The sequence below is a fragment of the Rhipicephalus sanguineus genome, chromosome 4, assembly GCF_013339695.2.
Source record: "Rhipicephalus sanguineus isolate Rsan-2018 chromosome 4, BIME_Rsan_1.4, whole genome shotgun sequence".
Lineage (NCBI taxonomy): Eukaryota > Metazoa > Arthropoda > Arachnida > Ixodida > Ixodidae > Rhipicephalus > Rhipicephalus sanguineus.
The window spans coordinates 59,314,892-59,333,380 of record NC_051179.1 but is presented as its reverse complement, the minus strand read 5'-3'; the positions used below and the strand labels follow the sequence as shown (position 1 = coordinate 59,333,380).

Genomic DNA, 18,489 nt, shown 5'->3' with positions numbered 1-18,489 from the left:
CTGCAGGACGACTTTTTGGAAATAACTGAGGGCAGGGTTGCCGTTGGGTGGATTCGAAAAGGAGCCAAAAGTCAAGCTAAAAGTAGCCAAAGTAGCCATGCTGTTCAATTTGAGCGCCAAATTTGCAGCCAAACTGTGCAAAGGCGATTTTATTAGTAGAGTTTTATTTAAGTAATGTGGTTTTCGAAGAGCAAAAAGATCAAATAAAGAGCACGGTATTTTCCCCTCTTGCTCGGTCTCCAAGCCACAAGTAAGTTGCATATAATTTTTTTCACTAATTATTAAAAGTACAGTACGCCTGAATATGTTTGTCTAGGAAGCACAGAGCTCTTGCTACAGTAATTCTGGTCTAGCAACTTAGCAGCAACATCAAACGTTGAAGTTGTTTTTCGTTGAAGCCGTAGACTGAAATTGATAGAGTTACCAAAATACCAGTCCAGCTTCAAGCAGCGAAATCTGGTTGAAGATGAACAGTCCAGCTTAAATTCGTTGCGGATATCTCTTTTTGTCAAGTTCACACGAGAATACGCGCTGTGCTTCTGCGTTTGAGACCGGTGCGCAGCGTTAGCGCAGATCGCGGGCAGAGTCAAATGACAGCCACGCGTTTTTTTTACATGAGCGCCACTTCATCACTCCGTCTTTGTGGTTGCGCCGCGTATTCAGTGCGTCGGCACACACCCGCCCTCTGGCGGAAGGAGGAAATGCACGCGCATCGGCCAACACAACTGCAAACCTAAGGGAAAAAATGGCAATTTTTTCAGTTTTACTGAAACAATATTTATAACAATATAAACAATATAAAAACAATAAAAGCCTTATATTGTTTAAACAATATAAAAATGTCTAGTAAATGCGCCAGAATGGAAGTTCAGAGTAGCCAGGAAGTAGCCATGGAGCCAACCCGAAGTTTTCATCCCCAGAGAGGATCGTAAAGTTGCCAATTCGGCGCAAAATAGCCTCCAGCGGCAACCCTGACTTTGACTAAGCTTGAGTGCGGTGTTGAAGATTAACATCCAGAATGCAAATGTAATGATCAATAACTTTGTTAGAGATTGCGAATTATCGGCTAGCAGTCAATCTGTAAAATCAGCGCACGTTGTGGCTATGCCGACTACTCAGAGGGGACCTGGATTACTAGAGCGCAACTCAAAGGAGGATAAAAATTTGCTTGAGCCTATATATGTCGCTGCCAAGGCATGACGAGGTGATTACCGATATGGTTTTGAAAATAAAAGCTTACGATCATTTAATTCTATCGGTACCAACGTATAGGGCAGAAACTTGGGGATTAATAAACATCTCTTATCGTCGTTTTTCTTTCTCGCCGTTTAAATACCATCGTGCGTCTTTTACGGCGCTCTCATTCTCCGCACACATTGTGATTTAGTTACCAGCCATAATCCAATTATTCTATGCTAGCGCAACGGTTGGAGGTATTGAACTTCAGTAACATTTACTGGCAGGCTAGTTGGTGACGTAGGTATAACAGCAATAACATAACAAGATACCAAGAAGCCGTAAGAAAGAGTGCTCTGCAGTGTGCGTTCTGCCCTGTGTCTTCTGTCCAGCATTATGTCTTGTGTCTTTTTGGGTTCTTGTTACGCTTTTGCTGTTATGCCTATAGGAAAGCATCGAAATCCCGCGCATTTTACCTAACCTTAACTTCTTGTAGAAGTATGTGCGTTAGACAGGTTTGACAACAAACAGTTATTAAATGTATCAGAACTTGAAATCTAGCCAAATTATTTGCCTCTTGCCAAGCATTTGTGTCTATCCCCCCCGCCCCACCCCCGTCTCCCCTTTATCAAGCTTAACGCCACGTTATTGCTCTGTAACTATACTGTTATCGTGGCAATATTCAGTTCCGCGGCACGGTAGCACGCATTATGTCCGGAGGCACTCCTTCATATTGCCACCTGTAGTAGTGGGTGAAATGCATGGGCGGAGGCACAGGTCACGAAAGAAATAAGTGCGCGCGCTATCTCTCGGGAGAGCGAGCTTAACGGACGCGTTTACCAAGAGCCCTGCTGCTCTGCGACCAATAAACCTCGCCTGGACCTCTGAAGCGACGTGACAAGTGGTGGAGGTGCGGGGTAGTCTCACGGATGTTGCAGACCCCTCCTGGAAGCCGCCCCACAAGCCCAGTGCCAGTCAACACTCCCGTGCATCGGGCCAGCCGCAGGATCAGGGGATTACCTCCCGACGCCGACGTTACGCTTTGCACCACTTCACCCGGCATGACCAGCACTTCCGTTCAGACCACTCCAACCGGCACGGAAAGCACGATGATGAACCGGTACACACTTGAGAGCCCGCGGGCTCCGACGCCGTTTCATGGCACTGTGCTTGAAGACGTCGAAGACTGGTTAGTCGACTTCGAACGTGTGGCTGCCTTGAACGAATGGGACGACGCTGCCAAACTACGACGTGTGTACTTCTATTTGGAGGACGGAGCACGCACGTGGTACCAGAACCGCGAGGACCAACTGACGTCGTGGCGCGAATTTTGCCGTCGGCTGCTGGACACTTACGCCAGTGCTGATCGCAACGAACGAGCGGAACGAGCGATCCAGTCCCGCATCCAGATGCCCAATGAAACTGTGACGACCTATGTCGAAGATATGACGCGCCTGTTCAGACGAGCTGATCCAAGAATGGCAGAGGAGAAGAAGTTGCGGCATCTGATGCGAGGAGTCAAGGAGCAGCTTTTTGCTGGTCTTGTACGGAGCCCTCCGAAGACGGTCGCCGAGTTCTTGTCTGAGGCCGTCACAATGGAAAAGATGCTTCAGCATCGATCCACCCTCTATGAGCGGCAACTCAACAGTACGTCCGCTACTGAGGTTTCCGCGGCTCTCGGCGGCAACACCGAGAGTCTGCGAGAACTGATCCGCTCTATAGTGCGCGAGGAGTTGCACAAAGCCGCCGCACCACCGCTCCCTACAGTAAGCTCCATTGCCAGTATTATAAAGGACCAGTTACACCAAGCGCTCCGTGACCCTGTGACTCTTGCTAACGCCGTCGCATTACCAACTGACTACCGCCGGGCGACCTACGCGGAAGCCTTGAAGCGCCCTGCTTCCCCTTCCCCGTCGTTCGTTCATGCACCACCTGCGGTTTCACTTCAGTCGGCGCAACCGCTACAGTACTACGAAGATACACGCCCGTCGCCACCTTTCGTTTCTGCCGGTCCTTTTGCACGTCGTTCGGAGCAGCCAGCACACTACCTCGACGACAGACGCACGTCTCCTCGGAAGTCCGATGTATGGCGCACTCCAGATCACCGGCCTCTGTGCTTCCACTGCGGTGAAGCAGATCATTTGTACCGCCAGTGCCCGTACCGGCGCATGGGGCTGCGGGGATTTTCTGCATATTCGCCGCCTCCCCGGTATGGCCAGCGACCCCGGGACATCGAGGACTACCTGGCACAGCAGCGCATGCCACCTCCTGCCAGGCGGCAGTCGCGTTCACCGTCGCCGAGGCGATTTTCACCTCCGCCCCAGCGATACGCTGGCGCACGGTCCCCCAGTCCCCGCCGGGAAAACTAGCTAAAGCGACCTCTGGAGGCGAGGTCGCTGGCAGTCGACGTGCTGAAGACCTCCGATCGACGCAAACAAGAACAGGTGCAGATCCAACTGAACGGAATGACCACCTTTCTCTCGATATACCGGTGCTGTTTGACGGTTACGCTGTTAGTGCTTTAGTGGATACCGGGGCTGATTATTCAATATTAAGCGGGAAAATGGCCACACTTCTGAAGAAGGTCATCACGCCCTGGCACGCCTCGCAGATTCGAACGGCAGGCGGCCACATTGTCACTCCGCTTGGAACGTGTACGGGTAGAGTTCGCATCTGCGGATCGACGTTTGTAGCAAGTTGCCTTGTGCTACGTGAATGTTCCCGCCACGTTATTCTTGGCGTCGACTTCCTGCAGGAGTATGGAGCTGTTATTGATCTCCAAGAGCGTCGCATCACCTTCGCTGCAGACCGAGCAATCGACGGGCAGGACGACCAACGGAGCTCTGACGTTCTTCGCGTTTCCGCTGAGAGTGTAATGCTCCCTCCGCGAGCCAGTGTTATAGTAGACGTCACTTGTTGTGGACTCCGAAATGGTGAAGCGGTCGCAGAAGGTAACTTGGAACACCTGCTGACCCAAGGTGTGTGTGCCGCTAGGAGCGTCATAGAGCTTCGTGGTGGCCGATCTCAACTGCTCGTTACCAATTTCAGTAACGAACATCGACACCTTCTCCGCGGCACTTCGTTAGCCTTTGCAGACGAAATAGCCAACGTTCGGAACTGCTTCACATCTGAAACAGTGGAGACCGTGGATACGTCCCTGGGCAATATCGACATAAATCCTGATCTTTCGTCCGCTAACGAGAAAGCACTTCGACAGCTCTTGCTTGAATTCAACTCGTGCTTCGCCAGTTCTTCTAAGGTCCGCCAGACTTCGATCACTAAACACAGAATCCTGACGTACGACGACGCACGCCCGATACACCAGCAGCCTTACCGCGTGTCAACAAAAGAACGCGAAGCGATTCGTACGCAAGTCAGAGAGATGCTTGACGACGGCATCATCGACCCTTCCAACAGCGCGTGGTCGTCTCCGGCCGTTCTAGTCAAAAAGAAAGATGGCACGCTACGCTTCTGCGTCGACTACCGGAAGCTGAACAACGTGACTAAAAAGGACGTGTACCCGCTGCCACGCATCGACGACTCGTTAGACAGATTACGCCGCGCCCAGTATTTCTCCTCTCTGGATTTAAAAAGCGGGTACTGGCAGATTGAGGTAGACGAGCGAGACCGCGAGAAAACGGCCTTTGTGACTCCCGACGGTCTCTATGAATTTCGAGTACTTCCTTTTGGCCTGTGTTCAGCACCGGCAATTTTCCAGAGAATGATGGATACTGTACTCACTGGACTGAAGTGGCAGACTTGTCTCGTGTACCTCGATGATGTAGTCGTCTTTTCTGAAACATTCGAGCAACATCTTCACCGCCTGCGGAGTGTACTCGAGGCTATACGATCAGCAGCTCTCACACTCAAGCCAGAAAAGTGCCACTTTGGCTATGAAGAGCTCAAGTTCCTCGGCCATGTAGTAAGCGCCCGAGGGGTCCGACCCGATCCTGACAAGCTTATCGCAGTAGCCACATTTCCAGCTCCCACCGACAAGAAGGCCGTCCGGCGCTTCCTGGGTTTGTGCGCCTATTATCGACGATTTATTGAAGGCTTTTCGAAGATAGCGGAACCCTTGACTCGCCTTATAAGAGACGACACGCCATTTTTCTGGGCTAATGAGCAACAGGCTGCCTTTGCCGAACTACGACAGCGCATGCAGTCAGCACCCGTTCTAGCACATGTTGATGATGATGCCGACACAGAGGTGCATACTGACGCCAGTAATATTGGACTCGGCGCCGTCCTCGTCCAGCAACAACGTGGAGAGGAACGAGTAATAGCCTATGCCAGCCGCTCACTGTCCCGTGCCGAGGCGAATTACTCGACCACAGAGAAGGAGTGTCTCGCAGTCATATGGGCGCTCACAAAGTTTCGCCCTTACCTTTATGGTCGCCCCTTCAAAGTGGTGACGGACCACCATGCCCTTTGTTGGTTGGCAAACATACGCGACCCCTCAGGACGACTGGCACGCTGGAGCTTGCGCCTACAGGAATATGATGTCACCATTGTCTATAAGTCTGGCCGGAAGCACGAAGACGCCGATACACTGTCTCACTGAATCTGCAAGTCAGGAAGGAGAGGATGATGACAGCTTTTTGGGCGCCATTAGTGCATCTGACTTGATGAAACGACAGCGTGAAGACGCAGAAATTCGCCCGATCATCGAGCGCTTAGAAGGTCGCAGCGCGGTTTTACCGCGCCATCTGTCCCGTGTGTTGGCATCCTTCTGCCTTCGAGACAACGTTCTCTATAAGAAAAACACCCATTCTACGAGCCGCGCTTACCTCCTCGTGGTTCCGACGGACATGCGGGACGACGTCCTCTTCGCTTGCCATGACGAGCCCACATCTGGCCACCTCGGCTTCTCCCGAACACTCGCCAGAGTAGGCCAGACCTACTATTGGCCCGGACTTAAGGCAAGCGTCAAGCAGTACGTCAAAAGCTGTCGTGAATGCCAGCGCAGGAAGACACCATCCCGTAAGCCGGCTGGGTTGCTTCAACCAATTGACCCCACCTCTCAAGCCATTTGACCAAGTCGGCATGGACATTCTCGGCCCTTTTCCTCTGTCTACAGACGGCAACAAGTGGGTGATTGTCGCAACAGACTATTTGACACGCTACGCCGAGACGGAGGCGATACCACGAGCCACAGCTTCCGAGGTAGCGCAGTTCTTCATGTGCCACATCGTACTGCGTCACGGTGCTCCCTCTACAGTAATAACAGACAGAGGGACAGCGTTCACTGCGCAGCTTATGGATGAAGTCTTTCGACTAAGCAACACCAGGCATCGAAAGACAACTGCTTACCATCCGCAGACCAACGGACTTACCGAGCGATTAAATAAGACCGTCACAGACATGATCTCTATGTACATCGACGTCCAACATAAAACATGGGATCGGATCCTGCCTTACGTGACGTTCGCGTATAACACCGCCGTTCAAGAGACAACGCGATTCACACCATTTCGCCTTCTCTACGGCCGCGAAGTTCAGACGATGTTAAACGCTATGCTTCCTTGTGAAGACGCCGATCAGTTAACGACTGACGCCGAAGAACTTGCAGAGCGTGCCGAGGAAGCTCGCCAGCTCGCACGGCTGCACATCGGTCTGCAGCAACAGGCAGATGCACGGCGCTATAACATCCGCCACAGAGACGTGTCCTACAGTCCAGGAGACCAAGTATGGGTGTGGACCCCTGTTCGTCGACGCGGCCTCTCCGAAAAGTTGCTAAGCCGCTACTTCGGTCCCTATAAAGTGCTACGCCGCGTGAGTGACGTAAACTATGAAGTGGTTCCGGACACTGCGTCGTCAACACGAACACAACGAGGACAACCGAGCTCCGACATAGTTCATGTCGTACGCATGAAGCCATATTTTGCGCGTTCGTAATTTCTCCTACCACTCCTTTGTTTGTTTTCTTTTATTTGTGTTGATGACATCGCCTCATCGTTCATTGACTGTGCGCGCTTGACATTTCACCATTATTGTACTTTCGCGTTGTCTAAGCTACTTCAATTCATTTTTTTTTCTTTACGCCTACCCTGGAGCATCGCGGCAATGCCTTTTTTTTCGCGGAGGGGGGAATAATGCCACCTGTAGTAGTGGGTGAAATGCATGGGCGGAGGCACAGGTCACGAAAGAAATAAGTGCGCGCGCTATCTCTCGGGAGAGCGAGCTTAACGGACGCGTTTACCAAGAGCCCTGCTGCTCTGCGACCAATAAACCTCGCCTGGACCTCTGAAGCGACGTGACAATATACGTCGACTGTGCTTTCTGTTCTTTGCCCGTTAATAAAGGGAATTACTGTGCCGGCAAAAATAAGCAGCTTTCTTTGTGAGCTATTCAAATGGAAACTACTGAGTAGACTGAAGAACACGAGTATATAATGAGCCATAAAAAACGAGTCCGACAGGATCAGCGTGCTATTATTGAGCGTTTCATGGTCCGTCCTTGTCAAGTCAAGCGGAGCGAAGTCAATCTCGGCAGCAGGTTCTACATATATTACATATATAGTACGTATAGTGTGCGCGTCGAAATCTACGTGAAGAGAATGCGTTCACACTGTTATGTGTGAAATTGCAAGCAGGTTTCACTTCCATTCTCTGACCTCGTTTCTTTCTCTGATCTCGCCACATTTCCTCGAGAGACTTGAAGCTGACTGGAGCTCTTTTCGAGACCCTTGACGACGATATAATAAGGTAAGTGATTCGCCGGTCGTTACATAACTCATCGCTGAGCGCTGCAGACCATCCAATGGAATCATGCCCTTTCAGCTGTGAAGACAGTCCGTATCGGTAGTGAAGTGCTTACGGTGCTCGGATCTTGACCTGAAAGTCGTGGGTTAGATCCCCGCAGGCCCGTAGCCTAGAATTTTTTTCGGCGGGGGGGGGGGGGGGGGCACTTGCTGAATACCTTGACTATTTGAGAAAAACGCCTATTTTCATGATTTATTTTCGATAAAACACCATGTGTCATCAAAATTTTGTATGGGGGCCCGGGCCCCCTACGAAATTTTGATGACACATGGTGTAGGAGGCCCGGGCCCTCCCTCCCCCCCCCCTTGGCTACGGGCCTGGATCCCGGACTCGGCTGTTGCATTTCGATGGAGGCGAAATGCTAGGGGCCAGTGTACTGTGCGATATCAGTGCACGTTAAGGAACATCGGGTGGTCCAAATTTCTGAAGACCTCCACTAATATGGGCCTCTTAATCGAATCGTGGTTTTGGGGGGTAAAATCCCAGGTATTATTATTAATTGGGAAGATAAAATGTATTAGGTGAGAATTGGGCGAGACGAATAGACAACCTTTGGAGAGGAGAAGGTTTGAGCCGAGAAAAGCTAATATATTTGTTGAGACGCCTTACTTTGTCGCCTGCCGCCCTATACTCTAAAAACTCTGACTCTCCTTTCATACATGTTAGAGTCACGTGTAGCACTCCCTTTAGAGAGGCACGTTGACTCTCTTTAGGAGAGTCGTGGGACGCACGACTTTCCAAAAGAGAGTCAATGCATGACTCTCCTAAAGATAGTCAACGTGCCCTTCAAAAGGGAGTCCTACACATGTGACTTACACATGTATAAAAGAAGAGTCAAAGGACACATTCTTTTTTTAGAGCGTATGTCGCCTGAGTGAATCGCTTATATCGAAAACCAGGATGACGTATTTCCTTGACTTTTGTTCTTTTTTCCTCTATTTTATCTGTTTCTTCGAGCCGCCGAGCAATATGCTCGCAGGATTGGGCTTGCAGAACCGCTCAGACGCCTTAAGCGAGGTTATTGGCTTCTTAGAGTCATCTACTGGAAATACGTCAGCGCTTCTACGCACTGCGAACCCAACAAAACCTGCGTCACTCCAGCCTTCCCCGGCTTTCCACTGCTATTTTCACCACGGCTTTTTGAATAACTACAACTGCGAAGAAGGCGAGCAGTCACCTTCACAACTTCTAGGTGAGATAAGCTATGCCTCCTGGCTTCTGCCGTGAGAGCGTGATTCTGTCTGCCTCCGCATACGTGAGCGTGCGTATCTATCTATCTATCTATCTATCTATCTATCTATCTATCTATCTATCTATCTATCTATCTATCTATCTATCTATCTATCTATCTATCTATCTATCTATCTATCTATCTATCTATCTATCTATCTATCTATCTATCAGTGGAAACGCTGTTTCAGCGCTTTACATCATTCGTCACGTATTAAAGAATGTCAGCTGATCAATGTGCATGCTATCTGGGAGACGTTCCTTCCACCGGCCCGCCCGCAAAAAAAAAAGAAAAAAAATTTGAAGGAAAAGAACTGTTCCTGCCAGGGATCGAACCTGGGACCTTCCGCGTGTTAGGCGGATGTGATAACCACTACACCACAAGAACAGGACAAGCACTTAGCTCTAACTATTTATCTGGTCTCGCTAATCAGCTCGCCACTGTCTCTCAGACTGCGCATTCGTGCCCTCGTCGCCCCTGTACGTGCGTGAAGTGCTCCCAAACGCTGTCTCTCATTCGCACGGCCTTCTTCATGCCCCTGACGACGACAGCCTGAAGGCGTACGCACGTCCGTGACCGAGCCCGTGTGTGTCGTTGCGCGCGTCGCGAACTGCAGCGTGAAGAAATCCGGTGTCATCACGACGCCGCCGCTCATAACGACGACACCCTCCTCCGCTATCCGTCCAATTAAGGGCCGACGTCTTCCGGCGCCGCCGACGACGACGAACAACGCTCCTCGTGCGTTGCCTCTTAATACGCGGTCCCGGCCGCTGCGGTCGCATTTCGATGGAGGTAATATGCTTGAGGCCCGTATAGTGTGTGGTCTGCGGCGTGCTTCATAATCATGTCGGGATTGGGGCACGTAAAACCCCACAAATTACTATTATTGAAAACGATGGGACATCTGCACACGCGATGCGAATGCACACGTGAGGCGACGACACGGACTTTACTGTGAACAGTGTGCACGCTGGGAGGCTGCGGGATACCCGCCGCAGTAGCTTCTCGGCTAAGGCGTTTCGCTACTACACACTTTCTCAAGTCCCGCTTAAAGTACTAGATATAGCCAGGAAACCGGACATTTTTCGCCTGGTTTCCTGGATATAGCCAGCATTTAACTAGGACATGATTAAGAGTGTAAGCTCGAGGGCGTGGGTTCGATTCTCAGCCACGGCAGCCGCATCTCGATGGGGGCGAAATACAAAGAACACCGGTGTGCTTAGACGTAGATGCACGTTAAATAACCCCAGGTGGTCGAAATTCATCTGGAGTTCCCCACTACGGCGCGCCTCATAATCACGTCGTGGTTCTAGCATGTAAAACCCCATCAGTTATTAATAATATTAGATTCGTGCCTACGTTAAAAAAACATCAGCTGTTCTATATCAATAATCCTATCATGGATTTTTGCGCGTAAATCCCGGAATCCCAGAGCTTACTCTCTTTCGAGGGTTTCACCTATAAGTCAAACGTTAATCAGCGCTGGAAGTAAAGAAATCAAGATGTGCTTTGATAAAAAGCACCCTTCTCGACATGACATAATGCTCTCGAATGCGAAAGCAGAAATGGTCAGAAACCGCGTGACCCGGGCACTTTTTATTTGGGGAAAAAAACGGAAGGCGCGAAACATGAGAGGCTGAAAACAAACCGTTTTATTCTTACTTCTACTCAGCAAAACTGGCGCTCAGCGAAACAATTGTCAGCTTACAACACAAGCAGAAATTTATCTGCGGCTGCTTTCAGATGCCGTAGTGAGCAGGTCTAGTTGTAAAACAAAAAGGGAAGGTGAAGGGGGTGCCTGGGCACAAATTAAACAAGGAATGCTTAGCTTTAAAAAAAAAAACAGAGATTTTCCGCTACTGTGAAGATGGAAACCAGCGAGGCTGTGACTATGGTGGGTGTGCTATAGTGAATATAGATATATAGTGAATTTATATATTATCATTATTGACTATATTGAGCGAATAAGGAGGCATACAATCAAAGATCCCTATGTTTCTCTTGCGCGTGACACATGTCATCTCAACGGCACCCAAATACGGTGTCAAAATGAAGTACTGTAGTACATAACAAACCCCATTGTTTTGAAAGCACAGAAATGGCACGGCGTTCGTTTTTTTTTTTTTTTATGCAAGTGGCCTTACGTTTGAGACGGAATTGTTCACGTGATTCTTCAGTGTCGGTGAAATCATACACCTTTATGTTTACTTTCCCGTCATGTCCATTATTTCGACGCTTGATTAGTGGAATCACTGGGACTGCCGAAAATTGTTGTTTGACGCGTACTTTGTCGGAAGACGCGATCCACTAGAACCTAGCCGTATCTGCAGCCTCGCTTTAAAGAGGTCCTCGAGCAACCTACACTCGCACATTTCACAATTCTATGTTGCTTTTGCTCATGTTGCTGTTTGCAAATGACCTTGCTTCGAGCGTGAACAAAAAAAAAAAGTCATGTGTAGAATCCACTCAACCGAACGCAGCCTCAATATCTGATAATGGAGCTCGAAGCTCTATACGTAAGTCCTCTACTTCTCGCATCTGCCGTACCCAGCTTTTATCACTTGCGCAAGGTTCTTAGACACGCGCAAATTAATGAAACGCCTTAGCCCCGTCCCAGTTTCACTTCGCACGTCAGCGTTTTTTTTTTGTTTTTTTTTTCGTCCTCGCAACTGCGTCTTCAACAGTCTTTGCGTGTAGGCACAAAAGAGAATTGAGAAGCGACCCGTCTCATCGCATCCACAGATGTTATCTTCATTAGTCGACCAAATCGCCGATATTCGTTTCTTTGTTTTTACTACAACTCGTACGGAACGGCGCACAGTGCGTCACGAATTTCAACACTCTGGGCAGATGTCTCAGATTGCGCGCATCCGTCTTAATTCTCGCCGGCCCTCGCGTGGTCAAGCATGCCCGGCAAAATAAGAGAACGGGCGAATGACCACTCGGAAGAATGACCCCGAGCGCAAGGTCCGAGTCCCGCTGCAGAGCCGGCTGTTACGTTTACGAAACGGATAGACCGTCGCGCGTAGGCGAGAGCCCACTTAGCCTCATCCTGATTTACTTCGCGAACGCTTCGGCCTTCGAGCGAATCCGATGACTGTCTCCGATGCGATGCGCTTAAAGACACAGACAGCCTGCGTGCTCTCCGACCGTACCATTAGGCTCGAACCAAATCGTATTTGCTCACGGACGACTAGAAAGAGAAGGCGCCGTCACGATCCTTAGACGCTCCGCGCAGGCAATCGCGACAGGTGGTCTCGTTCCGCGGAGCATGATGAGAGAAGGAGATGCAAATGAAAGTCGTATAGGCGGCGCATGCAGAGCCGCGGTGAACGGTTGTTCGCGCTCAGAGCAGTTTGTGTAGTGCACGGTCGACGCTACACAGACGAAGAGTACGGCGGAATTAAGTATGCATCACGTATGGATCTAGACCAACGGAAGAAGGCGGCACACCACGCCCGAAGGGGGGCCGCTAACTTAAAGAGTGCGAGCCGCGCTGTTCCGTTTCTCTTTTACGACTGTTGGAATGCCCCGCTTTGGCTTTCTTTCTTTCTTTCTTTCTTTCTTTCTTTCTTTCTTTCTTTCTTTCTTTCCACGTGCGGCGAGGTCATCCAAGGCCTGCCTTCTGCCTCGCCGCGAGCACAATCTATCAAAAAAAAAAAAAAAAAAAAAGCTCGGCAATGTTTGACCTCCCGCGATTGAAAAAGTATTTAGGGCGTCTCTTCCGTCTGTGAATTATGCGACTCGGTGCTACGTGAATGCGAAAGAGCCGACGAGTGCGTTGTCGTTTTTTATTATCGACCGCGCAAACAAAATGAAATCAATAATAAAAAATATATATATATATATATATATATATATATATATATATATATATATATATATATATATATATATATATATATATATATATATATATATATATATATATATAAAACCAGCTTATAAAGGATACTTGTGTCGTGCCGATATGCCTACGCTTTCGTTATTTACAATCAGCCTTTATGATCGCCTGGGAAACGCGATGTTCTTCTTTCTTTTCTCGTGAAATGAATGTGGATCGCAGATTAAATAGATAAGGACAGTTTCGAGAGCGCTTGCTTTGAGGGTGCGAAGACGACGCTCATCGACGGAATATGCGTCCCGCACGGTAGCACTCAGGTCGGTCATTGTTTGGCGGCACGGTAGGCGGTAAATGGCGAAACGCTTCCGTTTATCTCGATCACCGCTGAGCCCTACTTTCACAATCATCTCTGACCGCAAACACACGGGAATTCCGCATGAAGAAGCGATGACTGCTTCGATGTTCTGCTTCGCCAACCGGCTTGTTCGATGCCACCAGCTGTCGTTCTTAACTTTAAGCTCCCCAAGAATGTAAAAGCCCCACCGCTGCTTTACCGATATCGTATTCACCGCCGTCAGTTGGTTTTGTGGCATTTGGTTTCGATGGTTTGCTTAACTGGCACTCTTATCACTGCCGAGAAGCTATAGTATATTAATGGACTTCAAGGGAAGGCATATTAAACGGGGATTAACAGGCCCGTCTGGTGCGTAAGCTTTCAGTGGGCACGTATCTCCTACATCATTGGGTAGTCATCGAATAGGCGCTTCATAAACACCTTCGGTTCTAGCTGCCACAGGGCCGCAGCTTGTGGCGACGCCCTGCACGAGAGGGCGTTGTTTGACATTTATGGAGAAAAGAGAGAGAGAGAGAAAAAAAAGGGGGGGGGGGGGAGCGTGTCCTACCGAAACACCTGGCGTGCTACTCTAGGTGAGATAGTCTGGTTTGGAAAAAAGCATGCAAGCGCGCGTATCACATACAACAATACGCACCAAGATTAAAAACAAAAAGGTCATGCGCTCTACGAAAGTTCTAGCTGCTGTATATTAGTTTTAATCGTGTGTACATAGAACCTGAATTTTTGTCACTACTAAGCACTAATTAATTAATCAACTTTGACTAGCCAACGTTTTTTATTCTTGCTCGAATCAGTAAAATGTTAGCTTTAAGTTGTAGGCCACCTCCAATAACCCCGGAATCAAGCATTTATCTTGTGCTGAAATCTGCCTGGTTGTTTTTTTTTCCCTAAGGAAAAAAAAAAAACAAAAGAAAACAAGAGCGCGCGACACACGCCAAATATGAAATAGACGCACGCTCGCGCTCCGCTACTCGAGCGTTTCCATGCGTTCTTTGATTCACACAAGGCTGCGATCGTTCATTGTACAGGGCTTCACGCTATTTGATGGACGCGCATCAAAACACGCCGCTGAGGCGTCCCCCATCGAGCGTGAAGCGCTCTACAATGCGGCGATGAACGAACGCAGTCGTGTATCAATCAAAGAACGCATGGAAGCGCTTGAGTAGCTGCGCGTGAGCGCGCGACTATTTCATATTTGGCGTGTTTCGCGCGCCTTTGTTTTTAAAGACGATAGTCTTTCTTGGGGAACTTAAACGCAGAAATTTTGGTCTGTCTTTCTGCCTTTCTGTTTGTCGGCACGTCCCTCGATTCAGCCACTCGGCCAAAGTTGAACCACTTGCCCAAGGGCCAGCCGTCTTGAACTGGTACGGCTGTTCATACTTGTGAACGTTGTCGATCAAAAAGTAAATATCATGCATATCTGAGGTGCAACATCACTAGGTAAGTATTAGGTGGCGTGTTCCTTTAATAGAAAATGCATACATACGTAATATTAAGGACCCTAGTTTCTTAAGCTGCGCTGAAAATGCATAAGAATGGAAGCTTGAGCGAGTTGGTATGCGTTCATCTTTGAACTGAAACAGCGCTCACTAGACGACGACGAAGTAAAAGAAGGCACAGGACAGGCGCTGCCTGTCGTGTGCCTTCTTTTACTTCGTCGTCGTCTAGTGAGCGCTGTTTCAACAAAGCTGAAAATGCGACTGCGCTGAAATTTGCCTTCCTCCGTGCCCTTCGCACGAGCTCATTGTTGTGTTTCGGTTTCGGTTCTGTATTGCACTCTACGAATGCCATGGGTTGGTGTTGAAAAACTTTAGTTTTGAGAAGGCCAAGAAGGTGAAAAAAAATATTTAAAAAATGAAAAAGCAGCGTTGTGGGCGGCCTTCAGGCTGCCGGTTGTGGGCGCCGCTCTGGCGTTCCTGTTTTACCCAGGCGACGTGTAAATAAAAGAGTGTGTGGAGAGTACTCGTTGAGTGCGGACGTTAATCTGCTTCAGCGTTTCGCGCCAAACCGCGTTTTCGGGCTGGCCGGCGTCCCCGCCGGTCGCGTTTTTCTCGGAAAAAAACAACCAGGCAGATTTAAACACAAAATAGATACTTGATTTTTAAGTTATTTGAAGTGGCCTGCAACTTAATACTAGTATTTTACTGATTAGAGCCAGAATAAAAAAAGTTGGCTAATTAATGTTAATTATTTGTAAGTATTAATTAACAAAATGCAGGTTGTATGTACACACGACTGCCGCTAATATACAGCAGGTAGAATTTTCCTAGATCACATGGTCTTTTTGTTAAATATTGGTGCGAGTTAGTTAGGACACCCGGTAGATGTACCCGATGTAAATCTTATATATATATATATATGTGTACCCTATCTCTAGTGTTTTACACTAAGTGTTAATGAACCAAGACAATTGCTATTCATAACGACTTATGTGTGACGTATTGTAGATGCAAATATTTGGTCCTGTGTGGAAGAAACAAATAAGCGTAACGGAAACTTTGCTGAGACTATTTGAGGTTTCAAAGCAGAGATGGAGATCAGCCCCTTCATTGGAATTAGCATAGGACCGTGGCAATACAACGCTTATATGTATATACTCGTGTTCCAGCATGATACCGCGGATTCGCAAAAACTTCCTTTTGCAGGAACTCATTCCTATTTGCATAAATAAATATTCAACGACACACGTAGCGTACACCTGTACTGACGAATTGTTTTATTGTAGCAACATTTTTTTTTGTCGTGAATATGGGCCTATTTATTCATATAGCCGTGGTTTGTGACCGTTTCTCTCAAACCTCACCCGCTGACTCCGTGAGCCAGATGGAACAATAGAGAATATAAATTTTGTTCAGTACGATATCGGATTAGGGTTACGTGCAACAATCATCACTGCCCCGCCAATGTAAGTAAATAAATTATAAAGAAAACATAGGCAAATGGCTTGCGCTTACGATAGCCTGAAAAAAAAAAAAAGCCAGTCCGTTTCGAATTGCAAAACTAAGCAGATCAGAGATAGCAAGCTTGACTAAACGAGCATGTTAATGAGATCTAACTGAACCGTAACCTTCTCACGCCAATGCTTGGAGTCGGATTGTGTGAATAACGTCCAAATGGATGCTATGAGCGTCCCCTTTATAACGGGGCGGTGACAAGAGTGCCACCAGGCTCGAAAAAAAAAAAAAAACCTTTACTCCTTTTTTTCTTAGCGTTGGCCTAGTGTCTTTACTTCAATTAAAACTATTTTACTCCAGAAAAAAAAAAAGAACTTAAGTTTTCAGCTCCGTTCTGTGCCCTTTACGGCAGAACGTCCTTTTTTTTTTTCAATATTTATTTTTGTCCTTTCGCTCTAGTTTTCTGCCACCAATACTCTAACCGTCTCTTACTTATTTCAATCGCGGGTGTGTTCAGCTTTCCGTTGTCTCTAAAACCCAAGGCGTCATGTAGGCTCGTGCCCAAACGTACACCTGGGTGGATGTCTCCACATTCAATCAGAACATGCTCCGCCGTTTCCTGATCTTCCCCGCAATTTGCTCGGGACAGGCGACCTCTACCGTCAGGTGCGAGCATTTTTTTTTTCTGGCGTTGATCGAGTGGCAGCTCTTGTGTTTTGATCGCAAATTGTGATGGAGTGCATGGCAGCGGGTCCCTTACGACGTGTGCATATACGGATGCCCTATTCGCCCCGACAACAGGTCACCGTTATCTCTGTAAGCGTCAAGCTACATCTAGCACGCAAACACTAAAGAGAAAAGACGGAAGAAATTAGAACGCGCGCAACGGAAGTGCGGGGCCAGCAAATTTGTGTCACGCAGCTCCGTAATCGATAACCGTCGGCATTGACGATGAATTACCATTGAAGTTATATAGCTTCTTGATCACGAAAGTCGGGTGCGGGCGTTTGCAGCGTTGGAAGAAGAGTTCAAGTGCGGCATTATTAACGCTCATATTCATGTTCTCTGTTGCTAATAGCGAGGCTTTTCGGCCTCGTTGGTCGCCGTTTTACTCAGCGATATAAAAAGAGACAAGGAGGAAACAGACAGCTGCACGGAATGTCGTAATCAAGCTGGTAATATGCATATATCATTTCCTTTTTGCTGCACCTTCAATTTTTGTTAAATAATATAGACTGGCACCTTCTTTATCTTTCAATCTCACCCTCATATGAACAAAATTTCGCTTATCCCATGAATGTATTCAACGTGGAAGTGAATGATCAATCACAAACCATTAATTCGGTCCAGTGTATCACCAGCAATGTAGCAATATTTATAAGTAATTTACAAAGAGGTTAACGAGAATTGTGTTTTACAACGCACTCTGCACTGGGGAATATCCAGTGACACCTCTCACATTTTCTGGGAAGTTTTTAACTTTTTATACACCTGTTCGCACCCATGTTTTTATATAGAAATGCTTCCTCAAGAAACATTGCTTCAGTGCGAGAGAGAGAGAGAGAGAGGAATGAAGAGTAGAGGCAGGGTGGTTAACCAGGCTTTGATGCGAAGTTGTTCTTATACTCATTAGCTTGCGTAGACTTTAAATACTGCTTGAGGGGCAAAAAAGAAAAAAAAGAAAAGAAAACATGAGTGTTTAACCGTGCAGGGTCTAGTTAAGCCCGAGTTGCCGTAAAGTGAAAAAGTGTAGGCTACAGCTTTGTGAGGTGCCTGCCTTGGTGAGTTTTCCTCTCGGCCTTTCTTGTACTCTTTTTCGTTTCGTTCTCCTGACTTTTAACACTGTACGTAGGGAATAGATGATATTGTACAGATGTTTGCCACATTGTTGTCCTATAGCCAGGTACAATGTTGGTGGTGACAAATCTTCACAATGGTACATTTAAAGGCACATTTATGAACGTTCTCTCAACGTGATGGCTTTTCAAACATGTTTGTAGTAGCACTCACTGAAGCGCCACGCGGCGCCAGACTGTGTCGTGATCCTTAGTACTTCAAAGCAATATTAAGGCATTGAGGAAGGCCGTGAAGTAAGTTGGACCACTGTGGTCCTTCACAGTGCACCCGTGAATCCAACCACTCACTTAGCGCCATTCTTTATCGATGCCCCTTCTTTTCGTATTCGTATTCTTCAAGTGTCGATGTCGCTACAAACCACTGAAGGCGAA

At 47.9% G+C, this 18,489-nt stretch overlaps 1 non-coding gene across 1 annotated transcript; it reads right to left on the bottom strand.

Annotated features, from left to right (window-relative positions):
* Window positions 1-9,482: 9,482 nt before the first annotated feature.
* Trnav-aac (transfer RNA valine (anticodon AAC)) lies at window positions 9,483-9,555 on the bottom strand. Its single transcript has one exon. It is a non-coding gene; the product is annotated as a tRNA-Val (tRNA).
* Window positions 9,556-18,489: the final 8,934 nt, after the last annotated feature.